This window comes from Phascolarctos cinereus, unplaced genomic scaffold (assembly GCF_003287225.1).
Source record: "Phascolarctos cinereus isolate Bilbo 61053 unplaced genomic scaffold, phaCin_HiC Scaffold_7;HRSCAF=346, whole genome shotgun sequence".
NCBI lineage: Eukaryota > Metazoa > Chordata > Mammalia > Diprotodontia > Phascolarctidae > Phascolarctos > Phascolarctos cinereus.
In genome coordinates this window covers 4671559-4695000 of record NW_027556180.1, presented here as the reverse complement: position 1 = coordinate 4695000, position 23442 = coordinate 4671559, and the positions used below count along the sequence as shown (strand labels likewise).

At 48.6% G+C, this 23442-nt stretch overlaps 1 protein-coding gene across 2 annotated transcripts in view; it reads right to left on the bottom strand.

The window, feature by feature from the left end:
* MB21D2 (Mab-21 domain containing 2) overlaps window positions 1–23442 on the bottom strand; it is a 106308-nt gene that overhangs the window by 13836 nt on the left and 69030 nt on the right. The window contains exon 1 of one of the 2 annotated variants that reach the window (XM_020964748.2): window positions 11452–11558. The exons of the other annotated variant lie outside the window; for it this stretch is intronic. The gene's annotated coding sequence lies outside the window, so the exon portion shown is untranslated. Of the gene's footprint in view, window positions 1–11451; window positions 11559–23442 lie in introns of those variants that run through there. 2 annotated transcript variants of the gene reach the window in all.

The window sequence follows — 23442 nt, the reverse complement described above, 5'->3', positions numbered from 1 at the left end:
CCAGCAGCCTATTAGGGGCAAGGACCCATGGATGGAGGAAAATAGAAACAGAAATCACAATAGGAAAAGTACGATAATTAGTAGACATGCATAGTGTTACAAAGAGGTGTGTGGAAGCAATGTCATTGTATATGACCCTGGTGCCTGAGAAGTCAGGGGACTTTGGCCTTAAATGATCGGTAGGATTGGTTTCCACAGGTCTGTTATGAGCATTTCTTCTTCTTTTTTTTAAATTAATTAATTGGTTTTTAGTTTTCAATATTCACTTCCATAAGATTTTGAGTTCCAAATTTTCTCCCCATCTTTCCCCTCCCCCACCCCAACATGGCATGCAATCTGATAAAGTTTCTCTTGAGCCTAGTTACTAGATGGGGCCAAGCACCATGTGAAGTGCTGGGACACAGAGAAAGGCAAAGCTGACCCTCCCCTTAAAGAGCTCACCCTCTAACGAGGGAGGGGGATGCTGAATAGACACCAGCAGGTGTGGGGGTGGGAGGAGCCTCTCAAAGACGGTGGGATTTAGCCTGGGAAGCCAGGAGGCAGAGGAGAGGGGAGAGGAATCCAAGCTCTGAGGACAATCAGTAGACATACTGGGAGTTGGGAGCCAGAGGGTCACCTGTGAGGAGCAGGAAATAGGCAAGGGGAGAGTGCACACAGGCTGCAGAATGCAAGAGAGGGAGGCAAGCATAAGAAGCCTGGAAAGACAGGAAGGGGCCAGATGTGGAAGAGCCTTGATGTGAGCGGAGGAGATCGGCTTTGAGAAATTGGGCAGCACACTTTGAACAAGGCCATCTTCTGCCTGAGCCAGAGGGCCATCATTTTGGACACTAATACTTGTCCAGCAGTGCCGTATGGCTGCAATATCGCAACCCCCATTCCAAAGAGCTGAACTCGCCCATGAGCCAAAGGCAAACAGAAATGGGCTTTGGTGAAACACATGGCCTCTCTGACCACATATCACATGAGAATCAGCAGAAAGGTACTGGCAAAAATGCATAAGCATTTATCAAGTGCCCCATGTGCCAGGAACTGTGCTGAGAGCTAGAAATGCAAAGAAAGGGAAAAGACACTTTGTTGTTCTTTACAAGGTCATAAGACAATACGGAAGATAACATGCAAACAACCATGTGCAGCCCTGCTATATGCGGGATAAAGAGGAAATGCTAAGAAAGAGAAAATGTTAGAAGTAAGGATTGGGAAAGGCTTCTTACAGCAAGTGGGATTTCAGCTGGGACTTGAGGAAGTCAGGGAATCCAAGAAGCAGAGGGAAGGAGGGAAAGACTTCTGAGCATGAGGGATGGCCAGGGAAAATGGATGGAGCCAAGAGACATGCGTCTTATTCAAGAAAAAGTAAGAATTGCAGGGAGTCTCCATCATAGCGTAGTGGGCAGGAATTCTGGGAAGAGAGAAGTTACTAAGATGTAAGAAAGCTGAAGTTATAAATGGCCTTAAACATTAAAGATTTCACTTTTGATCCTGGCAGTGATAGGGAATGGCTAGAGTTTATTAAGTTGCAGGGTCGCATGGTCAAACTCATGGTTTGGGAAGGTTAATGTGGCAGCTGAGTGGAGAAGGGATTGGAGTCAGGAGACACTTGTATCAACAACCTAAGGCAATAGTCAAGTCCTGAGGGGATGAGAGCCTATAGCCAAGGGAAAGTGAAGATTCCCAGGTTGCAGTAATAGGAAGAAGGGAGGGCTTAGCAGGGGTGGGGAACCTGCAGCCCTGGGGCCAAGTGCCTGCGGCCTTTTAGGTCCTTGGGTGTGGCCTTTTGACTGAGTCCAAGTTTTACAAAACAAATCCTTTTATTAAAAGGACTTGTTCTGTGAAGTCTGGATTCAGCCAAAGGGCCATACTTGGGGAACTAGAGGGTCACATGTGGCCTCGAGGCCACTAGTTCTCCAGCTCAGACTCAGACATTCTTTACAAGGTCCTCAAGATCACCAATTTAGACCTAGAAAGGTCTTCAGAGGCCACCTCCATCACTTCATAGATAAACAAATAGATCTAGAAAGGTAACAGGCTTTGTCCAAGGTCACAAGGTATGACGGATAAGAATCGGGATTTGAACCTAGGTCTTCCTGAGTCCAAGCCCGCACTCTATCTCCTATGCCACAAGAGGCTTGTCTCATAAGCCAGCTAGGGAGGCAGAACTAGCCTACAGCAGAGGTGACACTCACACCCAGGGCATTTGGCCTCTACAGCCAGTGTGGGATCTGCAGGCACTTCCTCTTGAGGGCCCATGGCTCCAAGGGAAGCTGTGCTTTCTCTGACCTCTTTTTTCCCTCTGTGGTACTCAGGGATTGAAGTTCCAAAGAGAGGGGACATGGAATGCATCTTTCTGAATGTCCCAACATGGGCTCAGGATGAAGAAGAAGCAGGGATGGAGGCCACGCCTTTGACATCCCATTACCCCACCCCCAGTCAGCACTGTAGCACAGACTTCATAGCTCCCCCTCCCTGGGGACAATAACCCAGGCAGCATCTTTCCGGTGGGATTAGTGGCCAGACAGTGACTACAGTTAGTCTGGAACACAACCTGAGTGATTGATGGCTGGCATGTTAGCCCAGAGCTGCTAAGCTGAGTGACAGACAGCTACCTGTCCCTGGTGCCCACAGCATACCCAAACAGCATTTTCCAGCTCAGAAGGGTTCTCACAGGTCCGTGGGCATTGAGCACAGTGTTCACTTGGAAACGTTACAACGAACCTCCAAGTGACCAGCACAATTAGACTTCAGGTCTTGGCCACCCAAAAGAACACCATGTAAATGGAGTTTTACTGCCTCCAGGCTCCTCAGTCTTCACTTCAGTGAAAAGGAAAGGCTCCAGACAGAATGGATTAAACACCCAGACAATGATGAGCTCCTTTCCAAAGCCTCATGATGCCAGATTTTCCATTTTGTTTAAGGGAAAAGAAAAATGTGAGGGCATTTTAATGCATTTCTTTGCTTGAGAAAATTCATAAAGAGGATGGCAGAAAACAAGAGCTGGAAAGAGCTTGAGAGAGAAACCATCTCAGTACCCTCTTCTCACTGAGGAGGAAGAAGAAGCCCAGACAGGGGACATGAACTTCTAAGCATCACAGAGCTGTACTCAGTCCAGTCTTCTGGGTGACACATCAAAAAATCTCACAGTTGGAGAGGACCTCAGAGGACATCTCACCCAATCTAGGCCTGTACTGGAACCACATCTGCATTCCCAAACAGCAGATAGCTGGATCTCCTTGAAGACATCTGGTGATGGGGAACTCATTACCTCTCAAGGCAGCCTAACTCTGCTGCTGACAAAGTTCAAAAGCCAGTGATGCGTTCCAAGAGGTTTTCTGTTCACAAGGATCTGGACCAGGTCACTCCTCTGCTCCATCAGCTTCCATGACTCCTTGTGGCTTCTAAGCTAAAACATAAGCTCTTCTTTTTAGCTTTTAAATCCAGCTTCAGCCCGTCTACTTTCCTGCCTTCATTGGACATCATTCCTTCTGTCCAAAACTGGCCTTCTCTCTGCTCTTCCCTCAAAGCCCTCCATCGCTACCTCCAGAGCTGCACTGGCTGGCCCCAGTGCACAGAGCTGCTGTCCAGCCTGCACTCTGCCTTCCAGAGTCCCTCCCTTCCTCAAAGATGCAGCTCAGGCAGCACCGAGAGAGAGAGAGAGAGAGAGAGAGAGAGAGAGAGAGAGAGAGAGAGAGAGACAGAGAGAGAGAGAGACAGAGAGAGAGAGAGAGAGAGACAGAGAGAGAGAGAGAGAGAGAGAGACAGAGAGAGACAGAGACAGAGAGAGACAGAGAGACAGAGACAGAGAGACAGAGAGAGAGACAGAGACAGAGAGACAGAGACAGAGACAGAGAGACAGAGACAGAGACAGAGAGAGAGAGAAGAGAAAAGAGAGAAGAGAAAGAAGAGAGAGACAGAGAGAGAGAGAGAGACAGAGAGAGAAGAAAGGCAGGTCTAGGACAGAGCCTTGGGGGAGATCCAAGTTTAGAGGGTAGTGCCTGAGAAGGTGATCTCTGAGGTCCCTTTGTAGCTTGACAGCTCTGCTATGCTATGAACAAAAGTGGGGGTGGGGGTGGAGAGGAGGATGCACAGCAGGAAACTGTTAATGGGCTCAGAGAATACCTGACAAATGGAAGTGGTGGAACATGTGGGCTCTGGAGACAGTCACTTTCACTAAAAGCTCATAGGAATGTCTCAAGGAACAGGTTTAAAAAAAAAAAAACCAGGAAGGAGAACAAGGCTTCGTAAGTAATGATGCAAAATGAGCAGGAGAGGATGGGATATGGTTTTAATTCCCTGAAATGACAGCCCCTGATGGTGCCGATGGTAATTTTGGATCTTTCAAGAGGCATTTCCAAATTGGAGTCACTCTCCCAGGGTGGAGGAGGCAGCTCCGTGGAAGAAACATTTTTAAGGTAGTTGGTAAGAAAAGAACGGTCTGGGATTTATAGCCAGGCTGAGGGCGATTAAATGACCTGCCATCTGTTCCAGGAGAATCGATCCAACCTTCAGACAGGCTGATGAAATAGCACAGAGAAAGAAGGCCTCCAGCTCCCTGGCTGACTTGGGCCCTGCAAGGACAAAGGCGCTTAAGTTGCCTTCCCTCCCCTCCCCTGCCCTCCCTGCAGGGAACCACCAAGCAGTCAGCAGCCCTGGAGTTCAGAGTTTGTTTTCAGTCCCCATTCAGCCAGTGCTGGCTATGTTTGCAGAGACATCATCCAAAACCACTTCGGTGGTGGAAGGCCAACTGCCCTCCGTTCTTCCTTGCAGACATATGTCAAGAGCAAACACGGCACCAAAGACAGTGTCTGTAGGAACTGCAAGAGATTTGCTCAGCTAGCCCGACCTCCCTTTTGTCTAGGTGAAGACCCAGAGATTCAGAGAGGGAAATAACTTACACAAAGGCATGGGACCAAGCATGGAAGTCTAGGATGCCTTTCCCAGATGCGTATGCTCCTGCATTCTACTTTCTACCTCTCATAAGAGTAAAACTTTTGGAGGGAGGGGCTTCAATGTACCTCCTTTCAGATAGACAAATCCAACAAGATAAAAAAAGAAGTTCAGAATATAAATAGAATTAAAAAAAGAAAACAGATAGCTCTCTGTCGATTACTGAATGGGAACAAAAGGGAGTTTCTATATTGCTCAGCTGGATCACAAATTGACCAGAAATTGATCATATGCTGGGGCATAAGAACCCCGTAAACAAACACAGAAAAGCTACCTCTAACATTCTGGAAAAACTCATGGCCTAGTGGGAAGAGCATTGGGTTGGGAACAAGGTGACGTAGTTCTGGTCTTCAGCTGGACACTCACCAGTTGTGTGACCTTGTGCAACTTAACCTAAGCTCCCAAGGCTTCAGTTCCACCATCAAAGAAATGAACTGGAGACCCTTAAGCCTTCTACTTAGGACTCCCCACCCCCACCACACTCTCCAGCTTATCAATGAGCTCCTTAAATTGTGGTGCCCAGAACTCGACGTAGGATGCCACTTGTTGTCTGACCAGAGAAAAATTCATGAGGATTATTAACCTCATTCTGAACACTGTGGCTGGGTGACTTAGAGAAAGCCCACCAAAGAAATAAAAAGAAAACACCCTCTGAGAATAAGGGAAATAAGACAAAGGAGTGAAGGTTTGAAATACGGAGATGAGGGGGGAGAGGTCCTATGATTTCTGCCTCTTTCTAGAGGTGTGTGAAGAACAGGATGCCTAAGAGAGATACCTCAGATAAAAGAGCTCTGAGGAGAATCAACCTCAGTGTTCTTAACAGTTGTCCCAACTCCAGCTAACTTGACTGCTGTTTGTGACTTAAGATGTATGTGGTTTTGCAGTTCTGTGTTTTTGTTTTTTGATAGAGCAGCAGCATGTAGCATTGAGTAGAGAGATCTGCTTTTCTTCGATTTTGTTCATTCATCAAGTGTGGGCCTGGGAAGGGAGTGGAAGAAATGGAGGACATGGTTACAGAGCTTAATGGTCCAGTTAGAAAAAAATAGATGTTGAAACATCTAAACTGTGTGGGATGGAAGAGGGCCCCAGTATGGGTGACCCAGACAGAAAATGCCACAGGGATTCAGGGACCAGGAGAGGAGGGGTTCATACTGAAACAGGACAAATAACTTCCATCCCATAGAGCAGCTCAGGGCAGTGGGAAGTGGTCTGGATCCCAGGATCAGAGGATCTGGGTTCAAAGCCTGCCCCAAATACATACTAGCTGTGTGATTTCTAACTTTGCTGGGCCTCAGTTTTCTCATCAGCAAAATGAGGATGTTAAATTAGATCATGGGTTCTTGAAATTGTGTGTGTGTGTGTGTGTGTGTGTGTGTGTGTGTGTGTGTGTGTGTGTGTGTGTGATGGAACCCTTTGCTCATGGTCTGGAGATATGTATGGGCCCCTTCTCAGAAGAAGGTTGTTGTTGTTTAAACTCATAACTGAAGGCAGTGCTAAATTTCAGTTACAAGTTAGTGGAATTAAAGACCTATTTTTCCCTATCCAAGTTCACAGCCCCTCTGAAATCCCCACAGAATCCTTGGGGAATCCACAAACCACCTGTTTAAAACCCCTCAACTAGACCGTCTCTAGCACTCCTTCTAGCACTACATGGCCTCTTCTTAGGCCCTAGTCAACTAAAGGAGGCATCCAATATGCATGGGCCTGGTAGAGGATGCAAAGTCCCATCTTTCCATAAGCAGTGACAGTTATGGACAAATCCTTGTGTTTCCAGGAGTAAAGTGACTCAGATGCCATAGAGACACCCACTGCCCAAAGCTAAGAATGACCCATTCATGCTGAAAGGCTTACCAGTCCCTCCCACTGTGGAAAAACCATGGAACTTCTTCCTCCCCTGAAGCCAGGAGAAACTGAGTAAGGCAGCATCCTCATCCTTGGGGAGCTTAAGCCAGGCCACCAGGCAGCCCCCCAACCCCCCAACCCCCCCACCCCTGCCAAAGCACCCTAAGTGCTGGGAACTCATTTGTTTAGACTTGAAATCCCTTCCCCAACCATTCTCCACACCCAATTGAAAGCTTACTTTGTATTAGCAAAGGTCCTTTTTTTAAAAAAAAAATACCAAGGTCTACACAGTCCTGTTAACCTTCCATTGCCTGATAGTTAATCAGACTACTTCACACACACCTCCCACCCACGGGCACAGGCCTGTACACACAGTAGGCCTCAAAAAAAATGTCTGTTGAATTTAAAGGGTGATTTCAGTTGGGAGGAGGACAGGGATCATTATAGAGCACAAAGCCCTCTTGGGAGGATGGGCCTAAGTGGGTAGGGATGCTGTGGTGGGTAAATTAGGCCAGAAAAGGGGTTCCAGGGCTTCTTGGGGAGCAAAGGACTGGGGCATGGTAGGGAGGAGTGAAAAAGGAAATGCCAAAAGCCTTGAAGGGTGTACTTGGTGCTTTCCTGTTTCCACGTGGGGCCTGGGTCCTTGATACCCAAAGGTAAGGAGGCAGGAACTCCCCTCATCCTTCTCAAAGGGTCTGTTAACACCCAGGAAGCCTCCCTGAAGACAGTTCTAGCTCCTGACTGCAGGTTAAACAGATCTTTGAGAGCTTGCCTGGGAGGCTAATGGCCATTTATATTTTCCTTCTAGGGGAAAACCTTTCCCAACTTGCACATTAGAGGCAACTACGCTGGATCTGGGGGAACCTGAGTTCAAATTCTGTCTCAGGCTCCTAGCAGCTGTGCAAGGCTGGCCAAATCACCTAACCTTTCCCCGTTTCCTTATCTGTAAAATGAGGAAGTGGGCCTTGATTTCTTCCAAGACGCTTTCCAACTCTAAGATCAACGCTCCTGTGAACTAACAAGCAAACTTGTGAGTCATGGTCCAGTCTAAGCTGAGGGAGGCCTGGTCATTGCTGGACACAGAAGGAACATGAAATCGAATTTTAAAAATTAGCCAGGCTCAAGACCTCAATGGAAATGGCTGAAAAGGCTTGAAACATCCTCTTCCAAGAGCTACAGCAGCGAGTGGCTTCTGGAGTTGGCTCAGGAAGAAAGTCATGGTACCTGAAGCCTTTGCCTTTGTGACCCCTTTGCAAACCAGGCAGGCTTTTTCTCAGTGGGACACCTGGAAGAGGAAGGCTCTGCCTGCTTCTCCCTGGGATGCTGGGGCCCTGAAACACAGCAGGAAATGAAGAAATACAGGCTGAACCTTTATTTAAGGGTATCGACGGATTCAACTCACTCGCTAATGCAAGCATGCCAAATGATACTTGCCAGTTCTAAAATCTCTCTCAAAGGGCGACTTTTGGAACACGGCACTTATGCTAACGTGATGCGTGCTGTTTTGTTTCAGATAAAGTTGCCGGCTTTGAAGACCCAGGAAATACACTCCCCACCAGCTAGAGCCACCTTTCGGACATGCAAGTGGGAGTTCCCCCAAGGTTCCAAGAAGCAACACCAGAGCTTCAGAAAGCAAGCCATGACAGCCGGACTGCAACGTGGTCTGGCCTGTGACACACATACTTCCTTCTCTGAGGCTTTCACTTCTCTGTTCTTAGCAGAAGTCACCTCCTGGGCTGGGAGGAATGAGCATAGCCCGGGTACAATCTCCTTCCCACCTCACTCTCAGAGTTCCCGGGAGTCCCCACTTTTCTCTACTTCTTCCTTCTCTAAATGAACGAGCTGACAAGATTCCAAGTCCTCGGTGAGGCCGCAAGCACATTTTAGTACAAGAAAAGTGAAGGAGAAGGGGCCAGCATGGAGCTTTCCTCCTAACTTAGAAATACTAAGCATGAAGGATGGAGGTGGAGTACAGGGACTGGTGAGCCAAGGAAGAGAAGGAAGGAAAGCGTTGTAAGAAACACAGAGAAACGGGTTACATGGAGTCCAGGCTGGAATGTCTGTGCCCCCTCCCACCTCCCACCTCCAGCACACACCAAAGTAATTAGGTCACCCTTTAAAATTGTGTCTCTGGCTCTAAGGATAATGATAATTTTAAAAATAGTTCCTACTCCTCAACTGAGGTGCTTCAGAGAATACAAAGCACTTTGCATGTATGATCTCACTGGAATCTCATAATCTTGTGATTGTTACCATTATCCCCACTTTATGGATGAGGAAATTGAGGCCCAGAGGGGTACGCAATGCCCGTAGATGCAATGTATATCTGCTGTATTGAAAGGGATAGATCGGTCCACATTCACCCAGTTAGCAGATGGTGGAGGTGCTCCTGGAAACCAAGCCTTCCAGGTCCCTCTGTTACTTGGCCTCTCTTCACAAGAGTGTCTGGGTAACCACCCCACATCATCGTTATGGCTAAGGGTGCAATAATCCCTTAGCTCATTGGAGACAGCAGGGGTCTGAATTCTAATGTTCTTCAAATGCTGCTTAAGCTCTTCACAACATAGAACTAGAGTTAGCTTCGGGCATTTCGTCTCAGTGTTAAAAAAGAAAGTGAGTTTTCTTTAGGACAAGACCTCATAGTTTAGGCAGCTTGGGAGGACTTCATTTGCAGCAACCAATGCTATCAACCTGGACTTAAAGCCTGCCTCAGAACTATCATTTGCAGCAACCAATGCTATCAACCTGGACTTAAAGCCTGCCTCAGAACTATCACCATGGGCTGTATTTATGAAAGTCCTAAAGCTCCGTGGCAAAGAGGGAGGAGCAGGGTTTGCAAATACCTGTTTAAAATTCTATTAAGAATGAACAAAATTTGATTTTCTTTAGATTAATGCTACACAAAATTAATTCAATTTATTTTGAACACATTTTGTGTAAATAAATACCTGATAATCTCTTCAATGACTTGCAGCTGGAGAATTTCTGAGTATCTCTACTTAGGGTTTAAATAAATGCATCCCTCACAGATGCGCAAGATCCCTAAGCAGATCCTTCAACTGAAAGTGCCATGGGAAAAAAAAAAAAAAAGGAAGTGCCACAGAGGAGAAATGGCAAAGTGGCCTATCTAGGATGAGTTCAGAGGGAAATAGGAGCATATATATTACACATATACATACATGTATATATGTGTGTATGTAATACAAATATATGTGTGTATATATACATATTAAATATATATATATGTATATATATATATATGTATATATGTATATATACAGAAAGGTCTATTTTTTATGGATAGAAAGATCTACATAGATCCCTCTATCTATTATCTGTCTATCTTTAACAACAGATATTGGTTAGGAATCTACTATGGGCCAAGCACTGACCCAGAGGCTGGGGATGCAGAAACAATGCTACCACCACTGCCCAACCCCCCCTCAAAAAAACCCAGTCCCTATAGGAAATGAGTTTGCATTTCATCAGAAGATTACAACAGACATGCAGAGAAGTAAATACAAAGCATTTTAGGAGAGAGGGTTCCCCCCGAGCTGAGCCTCGAAGGGCACTAGGCATTCTTAGAGATTTAAGGGAGGAGGTAGGGAAGGAGAACCTTTATAATCACTAGATAAATAGACAGAGGGAGACAGATGTGCTCTATTACAACCGCAGTATCTCCCCTTGCCTGGTGCTTTGTGGGGTTTTGGGTCTCCACGCCTAGCACGGTGCCCTGAACAAAGCAGACAGTGAATAATTAAACATTGCTGAACTGAATGTATCTCTTACACAAGCCCTGGGCTGGAAGAACAGGGCAGTGTACTGGCCAGGGGAATAAGGGGCAGCCCACCAGCCAGGACCTTGGAGAAACAAGGCTGGGGCCTGAAGGACGAACAATGACCCCAGTGAATCCAGAACACTGCACGTTGGGGCATTCCAAACTCACAGTTATTGGGACCCATTTAGATTTCCTACAATCTAAGCTTGTGTGTGAGTGGTGGGGAGGGGAACTGTCAGTGTACTGGATACAGACAGACACTTGTACACCCTCCAACTCCCAAGGCAATCTCTTCTTCCGCACCCCCCAACACGAAAACTTGACCCAGTATGACCACTGTCATTGACCACTCAATAGGCCCACAACAGTCCTGTTATCCCCACCCACATCTTCCCTTTGATTACAGCCCACCTGGAATGCCCTCCAATGATTCTCTCCATATACCTCAATGCCAAGTTCAGTGCCATGTGTGTTAGGAAGCTGATTATCATCAATACCACCCAGACAATAAACCCTCACCTCTCTAGTCTCCCAGTTTTAATATGGCTCTGGACTTGGAAAAACACATTTTTGTCTCGACCTCCTGGACCCCAAACTTAAAGTTTCTCAAAAGCAAAGAAGCCACCAGGCTCCACTAGCAAATGAACACAGAGCTACAACATAACAGTCCTGAGATTATGCCTGATGGGCTGGGATGCATTCTTCTGCAGAGCACAATGAAAGAGGGTTCAGCCAGGTTGGAACATCAAAGGATCGGCGACAACAGTAGAAAAGGAAAGACAGGAAAAAGGAGGAAAACCCAAAATGACGGTAAAGGTGCTAATATGTGAACAGCCGCAGTATGGACCATGAAGAACCAATATAAATGAAGGAGACAGAGAAAACAATGGCACCTTAGGTGGCAGGTAGCTTCCAAGGTCCCTTCCAGCCCTCATTCTGTGATCCGATTCTACAGAATGAAATCCTGGGGCTGCAGGAGGGACGAGGGGAAGGAGAGTGGCTGAGCAAAGCAGCAAGTAACTTCACTTCCCCTCCAGAAATTTTCCTTAAAGTCAGGAACCGTCTGTACCACAGTGCAGTGTCCAGGGTGTGGTGAAGCAACACAGACTTCCTTCCCTCTGGTCTTTAGGCCACTGCCCAATAAAAGAAGTTGATAGCATGATAGCTAACTAAAACGGCATTAAAAGGATAGGGAGGAAATGGGTCCACCTGGGCCCACGGGCTCATCCTCAGCTTCCCCTTTCTGTCCTCACTGCCAGAGGGTAAGGAATTTTGTGGACAGAGAGAGAGTCAAGAGTACAAAAAAGTGAATGGGACTTTGGGCTAGATTTAGAGAGGGGCACAGCTTCTCAGGAAAGGGAGGTAACAGCCCGGCTGGGCTCTGCTCTAGTGATCTCCTAGCTGTGCCTCTGTGGTCAGTTCTGAGCACCATTAGGATGGACAGTGAGAGGTAGGAGAGGGTCCAGAGAAACCCAGGCTGGTGACAGGGTGCAGTCCACCCTATGTGAGTACAGAGTGAAGGGAACGGTGGGAATGGAGAGTCAGAAGAAGGGAAGATTGGATGGGAATGTGACAACCAGCTCCAAGGATCTGAAGGGCTGTTGTGTGTGAAATGACGAGAAGTCATACAGTGTTTTAAGGTTTGTTTGCAAAGCACTTTGCATACATCACCTCATTTGACCTTGACAATAATTCTGTGAAGCACAGACTACCATTATCTCTATTATACGAATAAAGGAACTGAGACTCAGGTCACACAGCTAGTTAAGTGTCTAAGGCAGGATTTCAACTCAGGTCTTTCTGATTCCAAGTCCAACAGACTTATTCTTCTGGTCCTGAGAAGCTGAATTAGGAACAAATGGATAGACATCTCAGAGAGGAAGAGTTAGTCTCTATACAAGAAGAAACAAATCCGAAACCAAAGAAAACTCCCCAACAATTACAACTCTCCTGGCTTGGCTATGCATGGGTGTCCCCCCCTCCCCCTTCTGGAAACCTTCAAGGGAAGGCTGGGTGGCTACTCACTGGGGATATCACATAGGAGATATTTTCGTTCCTAAGATCTCTTTTGACATTGTGGTTCTGTGAGACCCCACATGGCGGATGTGTACTGGGAGCAGCACATAAGCCAATATGACTTTCATAGAAGAAATTATACAAAGGACCAGTATCACTAAGGAAATGTCCAACTGGAAAAGGAAGCAAAAAAGTCAAGTGGCATGAGAGGAGGATGCCAGATGAACACTTTGGGTATGGCACCAGTACCCAAAGAACGTGAAAAGAACATATGTGACCTGGAGGCAACTTCGTGGAGGATGTGAGAGGACATGGGCAAGAATCAGAGGAGAAAAGGCCTGACGGATTGGCCCACAAGCCTGCACAGATCATATCACCCACCCATGGAAATATAGAAGAAGAGGAAGAAGAGGTTTTTTGGTTTTCTTTTTTTTATCAATTTACCACACTGGGGTGCGGGGTAGAAGGACTCATTCTCACTATTCCAAACTCACCAGAGGAAGACTGAGAAGGCAGAGACCAGTTGACTGATCCACTAGAGAGGTCATGCATTCCCAGGTGATCCTACTAGAGACTTGTGTCTGTCCTGCTGAGTTCGCCTTCTCATTATCCAAGGACCTGGAACCCCCTCCCTCTTTGGAGTCCTCCAAAGGTTGCTTGGTAAATCTGGATTTGGAGTAGATTTGGTCACAAGGTTTGTCCCCCATCAGCCAGAGAATCTGGAGTGCTCATTCTGCTCCATTTGGGGACCTCTTTTTGTATTCTTGGGTGCTTAGACAGAAGGAAATGCAGAGAGAACCAGACCTGGAGTCAGGAAGACTGGAGTTCAAATTCGGCTCCAGACACTTGTTAGCTCTGTGACCCTGGCAGGCAGCTTCCCCTCTGCTGCCTCGGTTTCCCCATCTTCTAAAATCTCCCAGGGTTGTTGTGGGAGTAAAATGATGGAACATTTGTCAAGTGTTTTGCAAACCTCAAGACTCTACGTAAACGTTTGCTCTGATCATAATCCAAGGCAGCATCTCTCCAGGTCAGCGTGGGCCAAACCAACCTTGACAGGCTGCTCCTGGGCTCCCCCGCCTCCCAGCAGGACCAGAACCAATGTGCGTTCATTTTCCTGGACCCAAGAAGCCCTGGCATGGAACAGCCTGCCATGAAATACAGGCTCACTTTCAGAAGGAAGTGTAGGCTGTTAGGAAAAGCAAACATACTCTCATATTAATTGTTGTGCTTTGCCTGCTATCTGTAAATGGAATTTAAAAAAGAGAGCTGTTTGGAGCTCTCACTTTCTCTAGCTGCCATCGTGGCCTCCAAAGTGCTCTTTCCCCAGCCCCCACCATGTTTGAGAGCAGCTGTGAGTCATTCAGCAGTGGCACACTTTGTATGCAGAGTCACAGAGCTCATGGCTCTCTCCTCTCCTGCCTGTCTTACAAGGGGTCACTTCAGCCCTTGGCTGAAGCTCCAGCAGAAAGGTGAGGCCAGGGAATCACGGGTCCCGAAGGGCACTGACAGAGACTGTTGGCCCAGTGGACTCTATGCCCCCATGCCCTCTATGACCTGTTCGGACTGCTCCCCACCTGCCAAGTTTGGCTTCTCAGGTTTTTAACAGCTCAGTAATGACTCCTCTTTGTGCTTTACATATTATGAGTTTGCTAAATGACACATCCAGGACAGGAATGGGTGTTGTAGAGAAGAGAGTTCCGGGCTGCGAATGCAGGGCCTTCCGGTCTAATCCTTCCTCTGCCAGGAGGCAATGGATTGACCTCATCCCGGTCCCAATCTCCCCGTGCCCCAGATTTCTAATCTTTATAATGGAGATGGTGCCATCTGCTCCCCTCGACTTCACCATTTCTCACAAGCACAAGATGAAAATAAAACAAGCCGATCTTGTGCTTTCAAAATAAGCAAACAGCCCCACAAAGAGAGTCAAGGGGTCATCTCTGCTTCTTGATACATCTCTGCTTCAGTGGAGATTAATGAGTGGCACACAGTAGCGCCGGGCACGCCCATTCGCTCTGAGCTCAGCTTTGTTCCCATCACTCCACGTAGCTTCCTGCAGCAGAACCCACTGCATCTACAGCCATGGGCATCATGGCACCTTGGCCATGCCCATAACACCTCTTCAGGTAGATTAGACTAGTAGCACCCCATTGCATAAATATCGTCTTTCACTTTGATAATCACGTCTGTGTGGTCCACGTTGTGCCTGGTGTCCATGATGTCTATGCTGCTCTTTTTATTGCTGGTGCCCACATGGGGCCTGATATAAAGAGCCAGTGTCACAGTCATATCTCCCAGCTCCAGACTGGGGGCTCTGTCCACTGCAGAGGGGGGGAGTGTTGCCCTGGTCCTGCCTTCCCTGGGATCCACAGAGTGCATTGCTAGACTGGCCCTGTCAGAATCCAAGACTCGGGCCTTTAAGGCTGACAGCTTCTGCTGGCAGGCTGGGAGTCAGGAGACCCTCCTGTTTTCTGCAGCTCTTCTTCTCTGCATCCTCAGTAGGTTAGCCTGGGTCTGGCCAAGGATTCCTCAGATGGGTCCGTAAAGCAATGCCACCGGTGCTGTCCAAATGACTTTGCTCTCAGGGACCAGTAAGTATTGAAACTCAGGGAGAATCCAAGTCGAAGGCAAAGGCTCAGAAACCAGGGACAAGAAGTTTCGGGGCTCCCTGAAGATGGCAGGAATGAGAAAAAGGTGAAACTGAAGCTCAGCCATCTTTGCCTTGCGGATACTAAGAACTCTGGGGTCAAACCTCTTCTGTCTTCCCTCTTATCTCCTTCCTCCATCAAGTCCCCCCGCCGTTGCTCAGACCACCCCATCAGGTCACTCTCAGTCCCTGTGGCATCCCAGGAGACAACGTGCTTCAGGGGTGAGCACACTCCTGGATGCCCCTGTCCCCAGTTAGAGTGTAAGCTCCCTGAGGGCAAAAACAGCTTCACTTCTTAAAGTACCCACCACAGTGCTTTTCATACAATAAGCTCTTGATACTATTGTTGTGGTCATTCTGGGTCTCAGTTTCCCTATCTGTAAAATGAGAGAGGAGGGATAGAGGGTTGGACCAAGTGCTCTATGGCTGCCTTTGACTCCTGAGGCTTGCTGGTCTACCTGCTAATTCTACTTTATACAGGTCAGGCGCCAATGATCTGGCTTTTCCCAACGCACACATGGATTGGGTGATGAACAGACATATGCCCAGCCAACTGAGGAGGAGAATGCCTCCAAAAAGTCAAGAAGCTTCCAGCTTCCATGTGGCCCCTTAGGGACAGAGCCACAGAGCCACAGCTGAGGTGACCCCATCCTCCGAGGCTCTGACACACTTTCATCAGAGAGCCGGCACCCACACCATGAGCCAAATGCCTCGGCCCCAGCGCTGTGCAGCTGTGCACAGGTCCAGGACGTTTTGTTCTGGGTTAAGCTGAGCCAGAAATATTACAATGACCCGAGTGGTTTTCACAGGCTTTGCTCTACCAGACGGACGACCGTGGAGGATGGGCAGAACAGCTGAGAGAAACACGCAGAGGTCTCCTTCACCCTGGGCTTCAGAGCCAGCTTCCTATGACAGGTCATGAGAGGCGTCCAGCACCTTCCTTCTCTGAGACCTCAGCCAATAAGCATTTACTGAATGTCTCCTATGTGCCAACCCTGTGGTAGGCGCTGGTCTTCTTGACTCCAGGTTCACTGCCCTATCCTTGGTCACACCTGGCTGGCCCAGGGCATAATTTTGGCAGTGAGAAGAAGTTGCAAAGAGGCAGGTTTCTGCTTTGTACCAAGGAGGCAGTGAATGTCCCATCACTAAAGGTATTCAGGTAGAGGCTGCCCTTCACAGGCCACGGGCAGTGTCTGTGCCCTTCGGCCACAAGGATCATGGCCCACACCTTCCCCTCCACGCACCCCTTAGCTTTTACTGGGCGGATGTCTAGGTCTCACAGGCACCCCTCGTCCTGTTGGGCCTCGCCATCCCCTGCCCTGGCCCTGGCCCTGGCCCTTGAGCCAAGATCTCAACACTGACCAAATCTGGTGGCTGAGTGGGCCTGAGCTGGCTCATGCCTTGGCCCACCTTGCTGACCTCAGCCTCAGCCTCCCGACCTTTTAATCCCTAGACCATAGTAATCTACAGCATTTTGAGAAGGGAAGCCCTTCCTTCTTCAAAGGTATCTAGGCCTTGGGGAGACATCTCAGGTGTTGCTTGAATTCCCAAATGGCAGCACTGGGCCCCAGGGCAGAAACTCTAACACAGATCCTCAGGCCTCCTTCCCTCCTCCCACAAGTGCTCAGAGCTCTACAGCTAGGGCTCTAGATGGAGGCTGTGGGAGCAGAGAACAAATGGGTCTGTAGCCAGGCTCTTCAGGAACACTCTGAGATGTGTGCCCACACTGCCCTTACTCTGATGCTGGCTGCTGGGCCTGAGGAGTCCCTGGGCCATTTCAGCTCCAGGGCAGGCCTGACTTCCCACAGGCACGGCTGTGGCAGCCTGATCCCTGCTTTTCTGACTGCAGGGGGGGCTTGGATGGAGAAGGCAGGCAGCTGGACCTTGAATAATGCATGGACATTTCTCTCCTCTTAAAGCAATGGTCTGCCTGCATTCCCTTCCTCCCCCAAGTTAATTATCTCCCCATTCCATACCCCCAGCTGCTGCTGGCTGAAGCCAGTCCTTCCATCAAAATGTGCTCAGAGATACAGTAAACTGCTCAGTTCATCATGCTTGTGGCGGGCCTGTCAACCACCTCCCCTTCTGTTAAACCTTCTCATATCACCTGGGAGAGGGAGGAGAGAAAGCCCAGACCAATGCAGCAGGCCCTACTTTGGGGAAATCACCCTGGTTGGTTTCTCCCATCTCCCCCATCACATATTCCCAGCCCACCTCTCAGCCATGTAGTCTCTGGCTGGAGCCAACACAGGCCAGTAACCAAACGCAGGGAGTGAAGGGCCAGGCTGGACCACTGCCCAGCCTGGCTAATGCTGAGAACAATTCACTGCTGTGCGCTGCAGGGACAAAAATACCTGACTCAGTTTCACTGCCTGTGTCCCCATTTCACCCCTGCCTACACACACACACACACACATTCAGAAACATTCACACCACCACATACATACATACACATACACACACACACACACACACACACACACTCTCACACACTCAGAAACACATGCATACCATCACACACACACATACACATGCACACTCTTACGTACACACACATACTCTTAGACCCTCACTCAGAAACACATTCACACCATCAAGCGCACACACACACACACACACACACACACACACACACACTTTTAGACATACATTCAGAAACACTCACACCACCACATACATACATACACATATATACACACACAGACACACACACACTCTCACACACTCAGAAACACATGCATACCATCACACACACACATACACATGCACACTCTTACATACACACACACACTCTTAGACCCTCACTCAGAAACACATTCACACCATCAAGCACACACACACACACACACACACACACTCACACTCACATATACATACATACTCTCAGACATACACTCAGAAACACATTCACACCATCACATATATGCACACAAACACACTAGTGTAAAAGCTTTCTGCTCATTTCCCTGACTGGAATGTAAGGGGCTCACTCACTGTAGTTCGCCATAACCTGAAGGCAGCACTTATTTCAAGGGCAGAAGCTGCTCATGCTGACCCAGGCAGCAGACCTCCTCTTCCCCACCTGTAAAATGGGGCCACCTATGTCAGAGGGTGGTCAGGGACCACAGGTGAGAAAGCCTCCCTGAGACACAGAACCCCAAAACCTGGAAGGAGGAAGGGAGGCTCCCAAGTCCCACACAAGACCCTCTCACATCCCACAAGAGGAATCACATTCCTCAATTAGGAAATCACAAAAGCACAGACCGACCCCCAAGGCCAGCTCACCCAACTCCCTCATTCTACAAGAGAAGAGACTGGACCCAGAGCGGAGGCCTTGTTAGCCCAAGGTTGATGGGCAATAAGAGGCAGGAGGCAAGCCTACCCACCCTCGATGGGAGCCCCAAACTCTTTATTTGAATTCAATGAGCATTTATGAAGCAACTGACACTGGGGAGGGCAGAAGGACATGAAGGAAATATGACTGATGTAAAAACAAGGGAATTTCCATGAAAACTTCTTTAAGGAAACTAAAAGACGTGGGTGAGAGGAGCCAGTGCTGACCTGAGGTGTGGATGGAGAGTTTCACTAAGACATGGCTCTGCCCTCATAAAGCCTCTACTCTGCTGGTCCACACTGGAAGAGGATATTTACAGGGAATTCTAATACACAAAGTTAATAATTTACATTGGAATGGCTCTCTTAAAAAAAAGTACACCATGAAATGGAAGCCAGGATAAAGCCATTCCTTACTAGAAGGGCAGGGCTTCAGCCAGGAAAGCAGGAGGAGGGGGACAATTTAGGCACAGGAGCCCCAGAAGTGGTAAAGCGTTTTGGTTTTTATTGGGGGGGGGGAATCAGCAATTCCTCTCCAGTGAAGTCTGGCTAGAGGAATCCTATGAGTGCTTGAGAGGCCAGCCAACAGACGATGACAGAAAGCTCTGAATCCTAGACAAAGAAGCTTTAACTATACATGGAAGGTGCCTGGGAGCCATTGAAGGTATTTGAGCTGAGGAGAGACATAAGCCAGCTCTGGGAAAAGGGATGAAGGATGAATGGGCAGGGCAGGGGGAGAGGGATAATGGAGGCAGGAGACTGGCCTGTGGACTGCTCCATCAGTCCAGAGAGGTGGTCATCAGGGGCCCCACTGGAGGGGCAATGGTGAGAACAGAGAGGGGGGTTCAGACAGGTGAGCAGTTGCAGAGGTCTGGTCACAGAATACGGCTCCCACAGCTGGGAGGGACCTCAGCAGCCAACCAGTCCTGCCCAGACAGAATAAAATCCAGGAGACTCGAGCCCAGTGGGAAGATCTCCATTAATGATAAGAATGATAAGATGCAGGTAGCATTTTAAAGTTTTCCCAATACCTATTCCAGATAGTTTCTCACAGACATCTCACAACAACCCCATTAAGGTTCTCTTTTGGGGAGAAAGCGGGGTAAGGGAAAGAGTGAGCCAAGGGTGGGTGTGCTGGTCTCTGTAATTTCATGAGTATAGGGACCTCCTGGTGTGGAAACTCCCATTTAATCCTTATAACTGTCCTGAGACACTGGTGCTATTATTATCATCCCTATTTTACAGAAGAGGAGACAGGCTGAGAGGGGGGAAAGTGCCCTGTTCACACAGCCAGAAGGAGCCGAGGAGGGGTCTGAACTCGGGACCTACTGAGTCCACAAGCAGCTGAGCCCTCTACCCCAGAGCACCACCTATCCCTCTCATCCTGGCCTAGGGCTCCAAACTGGGGTTATGGTGGCTTTCCCACAGTTCCAACCTATTTTGCATGAATTTTAGAGTTTGTCTTTAAAATTACAAAGTGTAATTCCATTTGATGAGACTTTTAAGGCCTAAAAATAACCAAACAAAAACAAAAACAAAAAAAACATGCAGCTTGGTCTGGGCCCAGAAAACACATTTCTAGGCTCCTTTCCCCCAGTTTATAGCGCTGGAGAAGTCAATTCTTTCTCTCTGTGCATCACAAGCTCTGAAGAAAAAGTAATACAAATGCTCCACTCAGATCATTCTAATTAATTCATTGAATCAAAAAGAATAATAATGTATATAAGGTGCTTGGCAAACATTGTAAGCTAATAACATTAGCTTTGGTTATTACCACTATTACTAATGGATGATGAGAAAAACCCATGCCCTTTGCAGTTGCAGGGCCCCTTTCCCAAGACCTCGTGACCCCCACCATTGGGGAGGGGGGGACTTAAGAGGTGAGAAATCCATCCTTCTGCTGACAGGTGCCGGCTGCCTCAGGATGGTAAACTGCAGAATCCATGGGGGGGGGGGGGCTGATGCAAATCCAACTAGTGCAGCAGGAGGAGAGAGCAACAAATATGGAAATCGTGTTTAAACACCCCCAGCTTCCCACTGAGCAAAAGGAGCAGAACAAACTGGCCCTCATGCCCCCCCCCCCCAAAGTAAGGCTGCGTTCTGGAGTGACCAAAGGCTCAGCCCACGGACCGACTGACGAGCTGGCGCCTCTCAGAAAGTCCTAGTTACCAGACCGGCTGTTTTTCATTACACTATTTTCATGGCCTTAGGAATGTAGATCACGGTGAGTCCAGGAGAAACAATGACACCGGAGAGATGGTTGGGGAAGGGGCGCACTGCCGTCCTCCAAAATGCTGCTTCCCTCCAAGGTGGCTTCAAACCAGGGGCCTGAGACCACCAGGACTGGGAATCATGGAAGTAATACCTATCCCTAACCAAGTCCCTGCTCCACCTCCCCCACCCAGGCGCTTTGGGGAGAGCTGAGGCTCTGGGAAAGTGGAGAGCTGAGAGAAGTGACCGCCAGGCCCCAGTACTGCCGGCTTCTGGGCCAAAAGCAAACAAGCAAACAAATCATTTAGGAGCCACCTGTCCCTCCCCATCACATCTATAATTCAGCAAGCTGAAATCTGCTGAAGACCAGGGAGCTGGGAGATTCTGCGCTGGAGATCCTGCCGCCCCTTTGTCATACTCAGAACCTCCTAGGTTAAATCATCTCTCCCACACCACAAACCCACCACTTTCTAACTTCCTCTTTCTGTTAAGGGCCCTCCCTGCCCTCCACCAAAATCACTTCCAAGGCCTCAGACCTCAGGGCCGGGACACCCGCCTTTCCTCACGACCTCCCATCCCAGCAGCAGCCAAGACCTTCGGGTTCTACCTCTAAAACATCTCCATTTCCTTCCCACACTCCCCTACTTGTAAAGCACTTAGCACAGGGCTGGCCTGTGGGGGGTGAGATGCAATGTGCCCTTCTCCTCAGGGGCCCCATCCCACCTAGTTCAAGCCTCCCGTCACCCCAGGTGTCAAAATAATCTTAATTTTTTGTTCTGAAAATAACAGTACCTTTCTCCAGGAACTGCAGTCCCTCCCTCTTGTCCCTGGGATAACACTGAACCCCAGGAGCCTTAGCAGCCCTTGAGACCCCCAACTATCAGCCAGGGCCTTGACAGGCTTCTTTCCTCTTCTTGTCTTTCACACATTCTAGCCCCAACCTCTGCCCTGCCCAGCCCAGGGGCCATCTCCTCGGGAAGTCTTCACTGATCTTCCCAGGTGAAAGGGAGCTGTCTCAGCCAGACTTTTTATAGCATGCCTTCTGACTCTCAGACCTCCAAAAACCCTCATTTAATCAAGGGCAGTGTCCTCTGCCTACCCCACTGGATGGTAAGCCCCTGGAGGACAGGACCGGGTTGCTTTTTTTCTTGTTTTATGTGCTTCAGGCTTTTTTGAAGAGACTCTCAGCTCTACTCTTCCCAACAGAATGGTGGTTTAGTGATTTAATTGTCCCCCTGGGGGTGATTATCACCTAGGAACCCAGACTGTTTGGAACACCTCCTTCCAGTCTAGAGATGTTTTTGTAAACACCAGCTGAGATGCGGGTGGGTCCCTAGGAGGGCAGCCTAGATGAGCTGCCCAAGGGTTCTACTCAAGTCACTGTAAGGCATCCAATTATTATCTCCACTACCTGCTCATCCTCAATGACAAGAAAAGGTTGGGGAATAAAAAGTAAAATCCCCTGATTTCACACCGGTTACCAGCCCAGAGGTGAACTTTAGCGGCCACAGATCTCCTAAGAGAAAAATGAAGAATTTAAAGGCAGATTTGAAGAGGCAGCAGTGTAGAACAATGGGAAGGGAATAAATATTTATTAAGCACCTTCTACGTGCTGGGCACTGTGCTAAATGCTTTATAATTATTATTTCCTTTCCTCCTCACAACTACCCTGAGAGGTAGATGCTATTATTCCCATTTTACAGTTGGGGAAACTAAGGCAAACAGAGGTGAAGTGACTTGCCCAGGATCACACAACCGGTCAGTATATATAAGTGTCTGAGGTCAAATTTGAGCTCAGATCTTTCTGACTCTAGACCCAGTTCTCTATCCACTTCACCACCAAGGAACTGGGTTCAATTTTTTTCTACCTCTGACAGCCACTCGTGGAAACTTGAGCCGGTGACAACCCTGCTGAGCCTCAGTTTCTTCGTGTGTAAAATGAGGAGTCTGCTTGGGCTGGACAGCGTCTAAGGCTCCATCCAGCGAGGGTCCCACGAGTTAACAAAATAATGGTCAAGCACGTTCTCTTTTGGTCTGGACTTGGTGTTTCCAGAGGGATTCCGATCTGGGTGTGCCCGGGAGTCCCGGCCAGCTGGGTGGGGCCCAAAGCTCAAAGCCTTAGAGCCAGCCTGCATCAGAGCTGTGATCACAGAGCCGGGACTTTCCCCTGGGAAGATCAAGCTGAGGCCAGACCGCTCTCCACTCCACTGTTGGGTCTTTGATTACGATTCACCACCCCCCAAAAAAGAAAATCCCCGTTCTGGAGGGGGCTGTGTGGGCTTCAGTTAAGGTGATGGCCCCAGCTCAGGGCAAACAAGTAAACAGCCTGTCAGGGCATGTCCAATGGGGCTTGTTAAGGTCTGGTGCAGGCCCGGCAGAGCTTCCTAATTAGCGTCCTCTTGGAAGTCGAAGGCGAAAGGCCGGTGGGCCAGGCTCAACTCCTCCCCTCCTGTTCAGAAGCAAACCTGCAGCAGCCGGAGTGGGACCCGGGCACCCTGGCGCCGAGCCCTCTGGGCTCCTCCAGCGAGGTAGCTCCCAGAGCAAGTGTCAGGTGCCACCTCCTATTGATATGAAGCATTGGTGGCGTGGGGTGAGAGGAGGGGGGGGATGGGGTAGAATGATGTCAGGAAAGAACACAGTGCCTACTATGTTCCAGGTACTGGGAAAAGCACTTTACAAA